Source organism: Astatotilapia calliptera, chromosome 20 (assembly GCF_964374335.1).
Source record: "Astatotilapia calliptera chromosome 20, fAstCal68.1, whole genome shotgun sequence".
NCBI classification, from domain to species: Eukaryota; Metazoa; Chordata; class Actinopteri; order Cichliformes; family Cichlidae; genus Astatotilapia; species Astatotilapia calliptera.
Window position 1 is genome coordinate 23,011,076 of NC_137441.1, and position 16,028 is coordinate 23,027,103.

General features: G+C 42.9%; 1 protein-coding gene across 2 annotated transcripts in view; it reads left to right on the plus strand.

Moving 5' to 3' along the window:
• The window catches only part of plxnb1a (plexin b1a), an 86,971-nt gene that overhangs the window by 23,818 nt on the left and 47,125 nt on the right, over positions 1 to 16,028 (plus strand). For both annotated transcript variants that reach the window (XM_080294907.1, XM_080294909.1), the window contains exon 2: positions 15,392 to 15,497. The gene's annotated coding sequence lies outside the window, so the exon portion shown is untranslated. The remainder of the gene's footprint in view (positions 1 to 15,391; positions 15,498 to 16,028) is intronic.

A 16,028-nucleotide genomic window follows, 5' to 3' on the forward strand; every position in this document is an offset into this window, starting at 1 on the left:
CCATATTGGGCCATACGCATCTTTGAATTCAGGTGTTGCCATTACTACAGGCATTAAAAATCATGCTACTTAGACAAACATTGGTGAAAGGATGGGTTGTTCTAAAAAGCTCACTGAATTCCAGTGTGGTACTTTAATGGTACTTTACCGTTCCAATAAGCCAGTCTCTGAAAATTCTGCCCTTTCCTCAAAGAGTTCCAAAGTGTTCAATGAACCATTGCAGCAGTATGCACACAATACATCAAAGTTACACTCTGTAACTGGAGTTCCAAACTTTTTCTGGGGTTAACATCAGCTCAAAACCTATGTGCTGGGAGCTTCATATTTGTGGTTAGTCTGGTACTTTGTCCATATGGTGTACTTTCTAATAACAATAAATGGCACACTTCACAAAAAATACATTACGATGAGCAAATTTCTAGTAACTTCTTGACTTGGCTGTACCTCACATGTCATATTATTTGTTAGATAATTGTATTAAAATGTATTAAAACAGGCCTAGTTGACTGTGACTGTCTACAGCTGCTCCTCTCAGCACATCTGTCCACCAAAAACTTTTTACTAACTTTTCAGCCTGAACAGTGTTCAAAAAGATGCGTTATGAAAATTTGCATACACTTTGCAGTTGTTATGAATGAGAAAAATATTAATAGAGGCTCAAACTGTGCTTTGTACCATACTGTAGAAATGCTTTTTAAAGCTATCAGGTTATGCATTTTAACAATGGAGTGTATGGGCTTTAATGTACTTTCAGAGCCAGCCTGAAGTGGCCCGTACAGAAACACTTCCTCCTTGCAAGGGGCAAGTCCCAATAATACAAAACATCCTACAATAATAGTGCAATGTTCCAGCTGACTCAAAATTCATACCTTGGAACTCGGGAGTGACGTCAGCCATGATGTCAGTCAGTGTGTTCTAGTTGGAAAGTTGGAAAAGCATGAAAAACACAGGACTTGTTTTGCTTCTGAGCAAGGTAGAGCCATTCATGCATTTGTCACTTAAAAGCTGTGGCACATTGATTGGTAGAGCCTGGTCAGAGTCACAGATACATAACATTGTTAGACAGATTTAAATCCTTAAAGTTTAACTACTGTTTATGTTATATGTCTGTGAAGATTCTCAGTCATCCAGGTCATCGTAGTCTAAGGAGCTTGGAAAGAAAAGCATCTGGACTTCTTTAAGTTGCTTGAAGACGTTTCACCTCTCATCTGAGAAGGATGAGAACTGAACTGAAGAAGCTTCTGGGATGAGAGGTGAAACGACTTCAAGCAACTTAAAGAAGTTCAGACGCTTTTCTTTCCAAGCTCCTTAGACTACTGTTTACATCCTACTCTAAGAAGTAGTCTTGGATTGTTATTGTTAGTTGGAAATCCGAGTTTAGGTGGCCTTACAGTTGAAAATTCCAGCTTCTGACTCAATCTGGAACGCAACGTCATTTCGTTAGCCCGTTTCAGCAGTTTCATACACTGCTTGAGTTCTGGTATTCACTTTAGATTGTCTTGAGTTTTAAGGACTAGTTCAGTACTTGGAAAGCTAAACAAAAATGTAATACCACTTAATAATATCTGTCCTTCGTTATATATAAGCTGCAGATGACAGGTGGTCGGCCTAACTGAAGATGGGCTTTAGGGCAGTTTTTGTTTTATCATCCTTTCCTGATTTTTTTTCTCATGTTGTCATTCCCGGTAAGGCTGACTGACTTACTCTCCTATGGAGGCCAGAGACTTGAGGTCTGTAATTGTGGCAGCATTTGTTGGCTGCTTTCCATGCTGTTGTGGTACAGCCCTTTCAGCAGAAGCTCCTTCTAAGGATCTGACCACGGGCCACTTAACACACTCTCTCTCACACACGGGACAATGAAAGCACACACTTCTCACTATTATTATCTTCATTTAACTATATGGTCCAGTTTCAGTTTTAGTTCAAAGTGTACCTCTTGAGATAGACGGGATTGTGGAGGCTGTGTATTTCATCAAAAACTATAATCAAATATCCACTTTGAGATTTATAGCAGACATAGTTATTAAGAAGCCATATTTTACTGCCCTCCAGAGCCAGTTAGGTCCCACAGCCGTTTGCTCCTCCCCGATTAAAGTTAAAATTGAGTCTCAGCTGCAATTGTCAATCACTCTCTGTCCTGTCTCTCTTTCTCTCCCTCCCTCTCGCTGAGCCCGTCCACCCCCTGCTTCCTTTTGACTGTTCTTTGATCCTTCTGCCTGTTGAATGTTGAATTGAAGAATTGCAGCACCATCGGTTCCAGTCTGTCATATGTCTGTGACAGCATAAGTTGCCCCTCTCTCCCACCTAGTCTACGTCAAAAGGTCAAAGACTTTGTGTTATGCACAGAGGAACCAGTTGCACCGTACAATGGAAATGTCACTCTCTCTCGTCAGAAGCTGACATGTAAACCTTTTGCACAGTGTGTGACACTAGAACTATTTATAAGAATTTCCAATGAGCAGGGTATATAAAATGGATGAAGATCAATGATACATCAAAGTGTTAAAAATAACTGATAGACTCATTTTCTCTTTCTTGCGATTCAGGAGATATTTGAGGCGCTGTCAGTTTCCTCTCTTATATTTTCCTCATGAGAAAAGTCAAATTTATTTCATCATGGGCATGGTGAAATCAATATTTAAACAAATATTATCATCATGATTGCTACCACCACCACAACTGTCAGTCAAAAGACCTTTTACATGTCATTACTAACAAAATGTATGCTAATAAAAGCAACCCAAACATTTGTAATTGCTGCATTACATCTATGCTTGGCATCTTTAAAATGACTTCCAAAAGACAAGAAGACGGCATCACTGTGCCATGAGTTTGTGACTGAATGGGGTCAAGTTGGCATTTAAATTAAAACTAAAATGTGGTGAATAGTTGTGATAAATCGTAAAAAATCTAATTGCCCTCAGAGTCCAGAATTTTGCACAAAAACATAGCTGCTTTGCATTGTTACAATTTAACTGTAAAATGATAAAGGTGCTTGACAACATTGGTTCTCCATTGCAGATGACATGGACTCACTGGCACAGAGTGACTGAGATTGATTGCAACCTGTCGACAATCATCTGTATTTATTCTGTATTTATTTATTGAGATTCTACGCGGCGCGGAGAACAACAAAGGCACAGAACAAAGAAGCGCCGGGGAAAACGCGCTGGTATTAGGAACAGACTGAGACAGCAGGCGCATCACGCACCACTGCCCAGTATCCTACTGGCCAATGTACAATCCATGGAGAACAAGCTCGATGACCTAAGAGCAAGGGTCACCTTCCAACGTGACATGAGGGACTGCAACATTCTGTGCTTCACGGAGACATGGCTGACCCCCACCGTGCCGGACCAGGCCGTAACTCCGTCGGATTCATTCTTTGTGCTCCGCGCGGACAGAACGGCAGAGTCGAACAAAACCAAAGGTGGGGGAGTGTGTTTCATGATAAACAGAAAGTGGTGTGATGCCAGGAGCATTTCTACTCTCTCCAGCGGCTGCTCGCCACATCTGGAGTTCCTGAGCATTAAGTGCCGCCCTTTCTATCTGCCCCGTGAGTTCACCTCAGTCATCGCCACGGCGGTCTACATCCCACCCCAAGCGGACACAGGTATGGCTTTGTCCGAATTACATGATGTGCTGAGCTCTCTTCAAAACAAGGACCCGGGCGCAGCCCTCATTGTAGCAGGAGACTTTAACAAAGCGAACCTCAGACAAGTCATGCCAAACTTTTACCAGCATGTCTCATGTCCAACGAGAGGGGATCGAATTTTGGACCACTGCTACACGCCATACAAGCAGGGCTACAAAGCTGTCTCACACCCGGCTTTTGGGAAGTCTGACCACAACGCCATCTTCCTCATTCCCCAGTATAAACAAAGCATACGGAGGGAAGACGTGACCAAGAGGGAGGTAAAACGGTGGACTGCCCAATCAGAAGCTACGCTACAGGACGCACTCAACGACGTAGACTGGGACATGTTCAGAGCATGCGCAGTCGACATCAACGAGTTTACGGAAGTAGCAGTATGCTTCGTCAATATGCTAGCGGAGGAGATTATCCCCACTGCGAGAGTCACCACATTCCCAAACCAGAAACCGTGGATGGACAGATCGATCCGCACTGCAGTAAACGCCAGGACCGCCTCCTACAACGCGGGTCTCGCCACTGGCGATATGAGCGCCTACAAAGCGGCCTCATACGGCGTGCGGCGCGCAGTGAGAGATGCCAAACGCCGGTACCGGGAACGTGTGGAGTCCCGCTTCCACCAGGGCGACACACGGAGTATGTGGCACGGACTACGCACCATTACGGACTACAAAGCCAGGGACACTGCGCCGATCAACGCCGACTCTGCATTCACCAACGAGCTGAATCGGTTCTACGCCCGTAGAGGGCAGGGATAGCTCAGTAGGTAGAGTGGTTGCCCCATGATCGGAAGGTCGGGGGTTCGATTCCCCTTAACAGCTACCCTGAGGTACCCCTGAGCAAGGTACCGTCCCTACACACTGCTCCCCGGGCGCCCAATGGCTGCCCACTGCTTCACTGAGTGAATGGGTTAAATGCAGAGAGCAATTTCCCCACGGGGCTCAATAAAGTACAATAATAATGTACAATAATGTTTCGAGGTTAGCCAGGCGGCTAATGCTATCTACCGCCTGACTACCGAGGACAGTGACGTCATCAGCGAGAGACCGGTGACCAGCATCGCGGAGCATGACGTCCGAGCGGCACTGAGGAGAGTGAACACAAGGAAAGCGGCGGGGCCAGACGGCATCACCGGCCGTCTGCTGCGCTGCTGTGCTGACCAGCTAGCAGGTGTGTTCACTTACATCTTCAACGAGTCCCTGGCGAAGTCTGTGGTCCCCACATGCTTCAAAAGATCCACCATCATCCCTGTGCCCAAGAACAGCAAACCCTCATCCCTGAACGATTACCGGCCAGTTGCACTGACCTCGGTAGTAATGAAGGTGTTTGAGAGGCTGCTGAAGAACATCATCTCCTCCTCCATCCCAGACACCACAGATCCGCTGCATTTCGCCTACAGATCCAACAGATCCACAGAGGATGCCATCGCCCACGTCCTACACACCACTCTCAGCCACGTGGACAAGAAACAGGGTAACTATGTGCGAATGCTGTTTGTTGATTACAGTTCAGCGTTTAACACAATAGTGCCCTGCAGACTGTTCACAAAGCTGAGGGATCTGGGACTTAACAGCCGTCTGTGTGCATGGGTGTTGGACTTCCTCACTGGCAGAACTCAGGTGGTGAGGGTGGGCAGGTGCTTCTCCAACAGCATCACCATCAACACAGGAGCACCTCAGGGATGTGTCCTCTCGCCACTGCTCTACTCCCTCTACACTTCAGACTGTGTGGCCACCCACGGCTCCAACACCATTGTGAAGTTTGCTGACGACACAGTGGTGTTGGGTGCCATCTCCAACAACGATGAGGCGGCCCACATTCATCAAGTGAAGAATCTGGCATCGTGGTGCCAGGACAACCACCTCCAGCTGAACGTCAGCAAGACCAAGGAGCTGGTGGTGGACTTCAGAAGGGGTCAGCACAGAGACTACAAGCCCATCATCATCAATGGAGCTCCAGTGGAGAGGGTGCAGTCCTTCAAGTATTATGGTGTCCACATCTCCTCAGACCTGACATGGGCTGCCCACATTCAGGTCCAGACCAAAAAGGCTAGGCAGCGCCTGTATCACCTACGACAACTGAGGAAGTTCAGGGTCTCTCCAAAGATCCTCAGGATTTTCTATACAGGTGCTGTGGAGAGCATCCTCACACAGAACATGACATCGTGGTTTGGGAACAGCTGTGTGAAGGACCAAAAAGCTCTCCAGAGAGTGATCCGTACAGCAGAACGCTGCTGCAGGATTGCTCTCCCCCCGCTTCAGGACACCTACACCAGGAGACGCCAGACTAGAGCAGCGCAGATACTGAAGGACCCGTCCCATCCTGGCAACAAACTGTTCCAACTTCTGCAATCTGGTAGAAGGTTCCGCATCTTCCGGGCAAGGACAGAGAGACTCAAGAGGAGCTTCTATCCCCAAGCCATCCGTGCCCTAAACACACACACCCGCCCGCTCACATCATCTATAATTGACTGAGACAGGACTCTTCCAGACACTCTAAACCAAGGCACAATGTACATTTCAATTCCTTTAATTTTAAATATGTTTATATTGTCTATCCTGTAAAATAGTCAGATGTCTATTCATATTAATGCACAGAATTCACCTGCTTGCTGCTACTACTGCACATTCACCCAGTGTATATACTATATGTGTATATATATATAACGTTCTTCCTCTACACCCCCCCCCCCCATTTTTGCACATGTCGAGGAGCGTGTCAGGCTACATTTCACTGTGTGTTATACTTGTATAACTATGCATGTGACAAATAAAGAACCTTGAACCTTGAACCTTATGTATTAGAAGACAGGTGTTTACAAACCTCCAACAGTCTAAGAGTGATTGTAGTCAGTCTGAGAGGGATAGTTTGGAGGCAGGTTGCCTCCCACCAATCAAAAGTGGTCGCCACAACTATTCTCAATCAATCGTTGACAGGAAAAAGTGATTGCCATGCTTTTTTTTTTTTTTTCTGTGTGTGTGACTGTGTCATTAGGTGAATGAGTTGGCTTTTTTAATGCATTTAATTAATGTCATATTTAAAGGCATTGGATTGTCCTTAACACATTCATTTTTTCTGCTAGGACTACTCTTAGCAACAAAAATATCCAGCTAACAATCTAGCTTATGTTGGCTGTACAAACCAAAACAGGAATATATTTTTTTGCTACGTCATGCATGTTTTTTTTTTAAAGCATCCTGTCTCTCATGAGTGAGTGAATTAAATAGCTGGATGCTGCTTAAGCTGTGGCTCTCAGTTTAACACTAGGTAGCACAGCAAATTGGCAAGTAAAGACCGTTAAGATAAATAGCAGCTACCTGATGCATATGAATCTCTAATGAAGGCTTAGCTGGCTAAAATATCAGAGCTTGACTGCCACTGAATCGTAGGTGCTGATGTCAATACAATATAATTCATCTCAATTAACTAATGACACATCTTTAAATGAGCCTTTATCTTTTTGTGTCTCATGTTAAAAGAAAACAAAATCCATGTTGGATTATATTAAACAACATTTTTCCTTTCCTAAATATCTGCTACCAGTTCAGCAGCAAATGCAGGTTGTTGAACTTTTAAACTTCTAATGCTGAGTTGTGCTTTTATACTTTAATTTACTGCACCAAGTAATTGTTTTTTTAATGATGTATACTATTTAAAGGTATTTTTATTTCAGTATTGCCTCATGCACAAAAGACATGTTAACATTTTGTAGCAGGAAAAGCTGCTGTAGTGTTAATGGCTCTTATATTTTGCTGTTTTAATCTTACACAGTGTGAACCAGTAAATAGAATTCAGCCTGCATTGCTTTATTTTTTACTGTGATGTGTTGTTATATCTTCTGTTAATGCAAGTTTAATTGTTTTTTTTAACACTTTGGTGATCTGATAAAATAAAGATAAAATTTGATTTTCTTTCTTTCATAGTGGCATCAACCTGCTATATTGACATGAATAGTCTTTTTTACTCATAGACCAGTTTTGTTAGCACACTGGTGCAGAGGTAGCAGGAGATAATTAGTATTAGATTTGGCAGATGAAAGCCAGTGGCGCTTACAATGCATCTCAGGTTGAGGGGGACACGCTGGACCAAGCAGCTAGGCTCAACACCTGCTTCTTCCGGGCAGAGCACTACTGCCTCCAGGGTGAAAGGATCCTGTCATAAAACGGGCTAAGTAAGTGCATGTGTGGGTAGACTCTCTTTTTAAGGGAAGTGGCTTTTATCCCGTGTCCGTTAACTGTAGCCACTTGGTCAGAGAGCTGTGAAAGGGACACTATTCCCTGCTGCAGCAGACAGAGAGCTCCTTCAGCACACCGGAGGGACAGAGAGAGAGACCCTCTGTGTCTGCATGTGAACTGCGGGGGGAGAAATGGCCATTGACCCTAAAGAGGGCAACGGATATGGAAAAAGGCCAAGCATGTGTGCATCTGCCTCTCATAATATTAGTGATCTAAACATACTGATCTAACTATCTAAGTGGAGAGACACAACCAGCAACCACACTGTTGTTCCAGTAGTTCTAGTATGCTATGCTTGCAGGACACACAACACTAGACAATGGCATCTTGTCTATCAGGGATATGCTCCGCTGTTGTTCATGTTGATGGTTGATTGGAAGACTCCAGCTGTCAAATCTTTGTTCTCTTCTTTGACAATCTAATCATCATTTGTATGAAAATATGAGCATCATGCTTCCAAGCACTCACACAACCAAAACACGATCCAGAACTTGCTGCAAATGAATAGTTTAATGTTGACTCATGGGTATTTTCACATCTGCATCCATGTTGTGGGGGCAGGAATCTAAGCAAAAATGACCAGACCTCCCTTCTTCCGTCCTGGGTCCAGAAAGCATTTCAATGAGATCCTTCAACCATCTCGACTGAATAGCTGAGCTCCTGTCCGGAGAACCTGTCTCTAAGTCTGAGCGCAGATACCCTCGTAAGATAACTAATGTCCCCTGATTGTATCTGTGATCTACCCCCTGTTCATGGTCATTGGTGAGCGTAGGACTGTAGAACATTATGTCCACAGTCATACATTCATTCTCAGATTGCACTTGACCACAACTGTGTGGAGACTTTCTGCTCAACTCTTCCCCTACTGGTGAACGTGATCCTGAGATACTTCAAGTCATCCACTTGGTAATAGGAACCCACTCTTTTTAGACTGAGAAAGTCAGTGAGTGCTAATTCTCATTACAGATATTTCACACTTGAACACCTCTGTTGATGCAGATTTTTTAAAATTATTAATTTACCCTTGTTCTTTTCTTCTTCTTGTTGTTGCTTCTACCTTTATATCAGGGCAGGGGTGTCCTACTCTAGACCTCGAGAGCCAGTGTCCTGCAGGTTTTAGATGTGTCCTTGATCCATCACAGCTGATTTAAATGGCTAAATTACCTCCTCAACATTTCTTGAAGTTCACCAGAGGCCTGGTAATGAACTAATAAGGGTGATATTTAAAACCTGCAGGACACCGGCTCTCGAGGCCTGGAGTTGGCCACCCCTGGGTCAGGGAAACTAGTGTACGCTACCACACACATTGTCAAAGAACTGAAGCTACTTCCAGCTACTCTCTGCTTCTGATCAGGATGCTGCTGAATTTGCTGTTTGTTGTTTATCTTTATCTGGATGTCTGCAACTGAAAAAATTCAGTTCTTCTCCACCATCATTAGAAACCTCACAAACACTGCAAGTGTTCTCATAGACTTTGTTTGTAGTGAGTCAGTCTCACAAAGCTCTCTGCAGTTTTTTTTGTCATAAATCGATTTCAAGCATTTCCTGATAAATACATGTTCCTGTTCTGTATATTCTCACTTGCATCCTATTTGCGTGTGGCCACTGAAAGCCCTGCTGATCTCTAACAGATCCTTTGCCACTTCCTCTACTGTATTCTCTGGAAGGGATCCACAGATGCTACTGTTGCAGAGCCCGGGGCCTGGGGCGAGACGCCAGCCAACCCACCACTACATAACAATGCAAGGCAGTGCTCCATGGCTCCGGGCCCAGTGTCCCCCCACTGTCTCTGCGCTGTTGAACTCACATATTTTATGGGGTCTTTGGTGGTCAGTGGGCTGTCGCGGCTCATTAGGAGCTTTAGAAATGATCTTGCACAGCAGACTCTCGCAGTGATTAATAAACATGGACAGAGAGAGAGCGACAGGAATGGGTAGGGTGAAAGTTCACAGATGAGACCGCATTCTGAGACATTTATAGAGGTCATTAAATATGCTGGGTAGCACAAACACAGTACAGTAAATCACCATTTCTCTTACAGTTTATTGGGTTAAACTAATTATCAGTAGCCAATCATCCAAAAAGAAACATGAAAATACAACATTTGTGAGAAAATCCCAGATAAACTTTTGCTTTTGCTTTGTTTACATGTCACAGTTTACTTCATAGTTTCTATATGACGACCCTTTCCCCTCCCCTTTTCAGCTGAAATGGGCCAACAAGAGGTTATTTATAGGTTGCTGGACTGCGTCCCATGGCTGAATATGCTGCATACCAGACACAACTGATGAACACTGGAGATTGTTGATGAAAGGCATGAGAGAGGCCGCCCCTTTGCAGCTCTAAAGGGTGTCACTGGTATTTGTTTGACTACCAAGCACTTCTACAGACCAGATGTCGTGAATAAAGCAGAGCTCAAGGACAGGAAACGTTTAAAAGTTATGAAATGAAAGTTGTTGGATGAAGTAAAAGACATGGAGTTAAATGATTTTTTTAGAAGAAGCAATCCAAATTTAATGATTGCTCATTTCATTGATGGATGAAGCGAAAATGTTGCTTATCTTTAAAAGGTCTTATACACTGACAGAAATATCCCAGATCGGACTTCCCCTCTTTGACTTTTACATTGACTACGACTCTATTTCTCACGTCTCTGTTCCTTCCCATCCCTCTCTACTCTGCCCCACACCACAGTCATTCAGTCTGATCTCATGGTAGCTTGTAGGAAGACATCACTGATGACTAGCAAGAGGAAGTTCCCATGGCAATGGGGTCACAGTTGGCTATAAATATGTTGACCTCGTCATGTTGTCCGGTCAAAGAGCAGGTGAGGACGCCTGTTAAGAGTGGCAGTGAGAATTTGTGTAGAATAGTTCCCAGGCTCTCCATTACAGAGGCTGGATAGGCCTAAAATATCCAGCTTAACAAGTTATTAGCCCTGACACAGTAATTGTTTTAAGTTAGTTTTAGATTGGAGTAGATTCAATTAGTCTTTATTGTCCCTCTTAAGAAAAAAAATTGTTCTGGGAAACGGCTGGCATAGTTCCATCCAAGTGCAATCAAATGCAGCATGCTGTATCACAACTAGACCAGAATATATTTCACAGTATGGTACACTGTACTTTACTGGATCCACTGAATTATAGTAGCTAGCTTCATTATTACGTTAACCTGTAAAATAAAAACAAACCCCTTTTAGTCTGAGCACCGCAGTGTTTCTATGATCCTAATGCGAGACTTTCAGTGACAACAACCGTTCTCTTACAGATGAAATCCCATTCATACGTAAACAAATATAAACCCCCCCAAAAAACTAAATTTCGAAGCTTCCTCAAAGTAATTTTTTATGTTATAGCTGATTTAGTACAGGCAATAGCAAAAGACAGCTAGTGTTAGCCAATGTTGGCAAACCTTACCTATGAAGTTATAAGGAGAAGTCTTAAAGTCAACTTTATTACTGTGCTATGACTCTTTATGACTTATGCTTTATGCGACCATTGAGCATGTATTAAGTTCATGCTCATGAAGCCAGGCATAGCCGTTCACACTGAGCACAGCACCCACTAGAGGAGGTCGGGGTCTCAGGCCACCCTCAGTGTCCTGCTGGAGGTCATTTTTACATCCTTGGCAGTGCTCATCCTGTTCCTCCTTGCACAAAGGACCAGATACCATTCTTGTTGATGCGTTAAAGATCTTCTACAACCCTGTCCAGCTCTCCTAGAGTAACTGCATGTCTCCTGGAATCTCCTCCATGCTTTTGACACTGAGACATAGCAAACCTTATGGCAATGACATGTTTATTGATGTGCCATCCTGGAGGAGTTGGACTACCTGTGCAACCTCTGTAGGGTCCAGGTATTGCCTCATGCTGCTGGTAGTGAGAAAACAGTCAATAAAATATCAGAGGCATCCATGTGTAAAAGCATTTCTGTTTTGGGGATTGTCTCATTGTTGCCCCTCTAGTGCATTTCTTGTTAATTTCAATAACACCAAAGCAGCTGAAACAACCCCCTCTGCTACTTACCTGACCAGATCAGTATCTCACAAGTTTAGCTGACTTAAATCTACAGGGTGGGCCATTTATATGGATACACCGTAATAAAATGGGAATGGTTGGTGATATTGAAGTCCTGTTTGTGGCACATTAGTATATGTGAGGGGGTAAACTCCTCAAGATGGGTGGTGACCATGGTGGCCATTTAGAAGTCGGCCATCTTGGATACAACTTTTATTTTTTCAATAGGAAGAGGGCCATGTGACACATCAGACTTATTGGTAATGTCACAAGAAAAACAATGGTGTGCTTGGTTTCAACATAACTTTATTCTTTCATGAGTTATTTACAAGTTTCTGACCACTTATAAAATGTGTTCAATGTGCTGCCCATTGTGTTGGATTGTCAATGCAACCCTCTTCTCCCACTCTTCACACACTGATAACACTGCAGGAGAAATGCCAGCACAGGCATCCAGTATCCGTAGTTTCAGGTGCTGCACATCTCGTATCTTCAAACCATAGACAATTGCCTTCAGATGACCACAAAGATAAAAGTCTAAGGGTGTCAGATTGGGAGACCTTGGGGGCCATTCAATGGACCCACGACGACCAATCCACTTTCCAGGTAACTGTTCATCTAGGAATGCTCGGACCTGGCACCCATAATGTGGTGGTGCACCATCTTGCTGGAATGTGCCAGCTTCAGTGCATAAAGAGGGAAACACATCATCGTGTAGCAATTTCAAATGTCCAATGACCTTGAGGTTTCCATGAAGAATGGACCCACTATCGTTGTACCCCATATACCACACCAAACCATCACTTTTGTTGTTCCAACAGTCTTGGAGGGATCCATCCAATGTGGGTTAATGTCAGACCAATAGCGGTGGTTTTGTTTGTTTTTCTTCACCATTCACATAAAAGTTTGCCTCATCACTGAACAAAATATTCTGCGTGAACTGAGGGTCCTGTTCCAATTTTTGTTTTGCCCATTCTGCAAATTCTGTGCTGCAGTAGCTGGAGTTTGTAAGGGTGCCATTTGTGAGTAGCTAATATATTTACCGAAGAGATGTTCGACTAATGCCACTCTCCAGTGACATGCGGTGAGTGCTACGCTGTGGGCTCTTGCTGAATGAAGCTAGGACACCCACTGATGTTTCTTCATTAGTGACAGTTTTCTTGCGTCCACATTTTGGCAAATCCAACACTGAACCAGTTTCACGAAACTTAGCAAGCAGTTTGTTAACTGTAGCATGGGAGATGGGTGGTCCCGTAGGGTGTTTTGCATTGAAATCTGCTGCAATGACCCGGTATCACCAGATATCAACACAATTTCGATCCGCTCCTTACGTGTTAACCTCTTCGACATGTCAATGGCTGTGAACAAAGAGAAACTTGTAAATAACTCATGAAAGAATAAAGTTAAGTTGAAACCAAGCCCACCATTGTTTTTCTTGTGACATTACCAATAAGTTTGATGTGTCACATGGCCCTCTTCCTATTGAAAAAGTTGTATCCAAGATGGCTGACTTCTTTTTTTTTTTTTTTTTTTTGATATACAATTTTTATTCGTTTATCAAAAATAGCATAAAACAACACAACCAAACAGAGAAGAAGAAAGAAAACCCCCCCCCCCCAAAAAAACAAAAAACGGCTGACTTCTAAATGGCCACCATGGTCACCACCCATCTTGAGGAGTTTGGCCCCTCACATATACTAATGTGCCACAAACAGGACTTCAATATCACCAACCATTCCCATTTTATTACGGTGTATCCATATAAATGGCCCACCCTGTATATTCTGATTTAAAAGTGTTCCTTTCAATTTTCTTTTTCTTGAGTAGTATACATGTAGTGTTGTTAATGTTATTTCAGGACAAAAAAAAACATTACACTTCACCATTAAATTAAAAAAGGAAATGCGCTTTCATTTGTAACATGGTCTCACGAAGCCAAAACATACATGAACACTTTTGATGGAAGTGTTTTGAATGCATCACGTCAGTGTTTATGTAAGCATATGATAGCAATGCGTGTTGTTTCAGTGGACGCGATCATAGTTTCAAGTGCGGTATTTCATTTTGCAAGATGTGTGTGAGGTTATGACAACACAGATGATTTGGGAAAATGATCCACAGTTTCTTGTAGTTTCTGTTTCAGATGTTTGAGAAAATCCGTCACATGCATGAACACCAAACAGTGACACTGGTCATACTGGACAGTTCTATTTGAGAACCATTCATTCAGTAGCCAAAAACTGTTGGACTCCTGACGTCGCCCATTGGTCACATTGCCTTTTACTTTTAGGATTGCTGCTTACCTGATTGAAAACAACATGGATGTGAGGGCTGTAGGCAGTGTGAATCAATAAAACATGAGAATTTGTTTGTTTTATATGCATATTTCATGAAGACTATTCCTCCCATGTCTGTACGATTTTGAGCCCTGTTTAATAGAGTGTACTCGTTGGCTTCTCACACACAGTGTATAGTATTAGTGTATAGTGCATCATAAACCGGACGCAAATCCTTTGACAGTGGGCGTGGAGGTTATTCCTTATAATACTTCTTATTCTGCTCATGAATAAGTAAAGAGGAGGCCTTGAGACACACTCACTCACTTACCACACACACGCACCTGCTCCTGGATGGCCTCTGGTTATGCAGAGATGCGCACAGATCCACACCCATTCCCAGAGATTCCCCTCCCCTCCCACCTCCCTTGTCTTTGTCCTGATTGCAGCCCCAGGGGGTAGACAGTTAGGTGAGATGGCACTGCATGTCTAATCTCTTAGAAATCTATTTGCACTTCAAGGTAATGCTGCACAAAATTGCATTTTTTTTAATACCATACTCGTATTTTTCAGAGTCTGTCATTATGCTGTGTGTTTGGCCAGAAGTAATACTTGCCAGTGCTCAGTTTCAGTATTCTTCATATCCCTGGTTTAGGGCTTATACTTGTGTATTAGAATCTATACATTTTTAGTGTTTAAATTTTTTTTTTGTTACGAGGCTTCAAATTATTGATGTTTTGTTAAGACTAGATGTGTTTATAGTAGCTATCATGAACATAAACTCTCCCTTTAGGATAAAAAAAAAAAAAAAGGTGGAAAGAGGCACTATTGTACAGAGGAGTTGTTTAATTCTATATGACCCTTTCCAGGGTCAGTGAAAGGTCTGGGGAACCTGTTCAATAATTGAAGGAGTTTTATCTGTAATGTGAAAGCTCTCAGTGTCCATACACCACTTTCCTCAGAGGTGTTGAGTGATGGCTGTGGAAATGGGAAATGATAGGAGTTGTTTTGAATGTTTCCAATGGTAAGGGATACTGTGGCTGCTGGCGTTTCGATTCCATTAAATGCACTCTGCACAGCGACAGAGTTAAACGCTATGCAAGTAATCTTACACGCTGGTGCTATGACATTTTCAAGAGGGGGAATAAGAGTCACCTTAAATCTTGCTTCTGTATGTCATGAATTTGCCATTCTTTTCCTGCTTTGTGTGCAGATTGGATATCCCATGTGTTGCTGCTGTCCAGACAGATGAAAGGATGGGGATATAATTCTGGATGATAAGGTGAAGAATTTCTTCAGCTGAACAGAGAACATAAATGGTGAGATCCCATTTTTCTGAACAAAGCACCATTTTAAAAAGGCTAAAACCAAAAATGTGCTGTCAGATGTTAATAACCTGTCTGCACCCAGTGGACCCAAATCAATTTGTTCATACAAATTTCAGTTGGGCAGATATCACTCAAAGATAAATAAATAGTTCATTTGCTGTTCTAGCTTTATATTAATGTATACAGGTAATGGTATAAATAGGGGGAATGACACATAATAATACAGAGCCCATTTCTGTTAGTGTGGCAAAGAGGAATATCCTGTTTCAGACATAATACCTGCTAGTGGGTCCGTTTGGTGTTGGCTTTGGTCATGTTCGGCAACTGTCATAAGAAAGGTACAGGATATTACTTGAAGGCATTTAGTTAAACTGTGTGCATGCTTGGAATAATCAGCATTAGTTAGAAAAAAGAGCATTTTCTTGCTAGCTTAAATTCTTAAGAGGTTTTCAACACGTAATATTTCTGATGTTAAACCTAAGCTCTATAAAACTCTTAAGTTGCACTTTCCTTAGCTATATG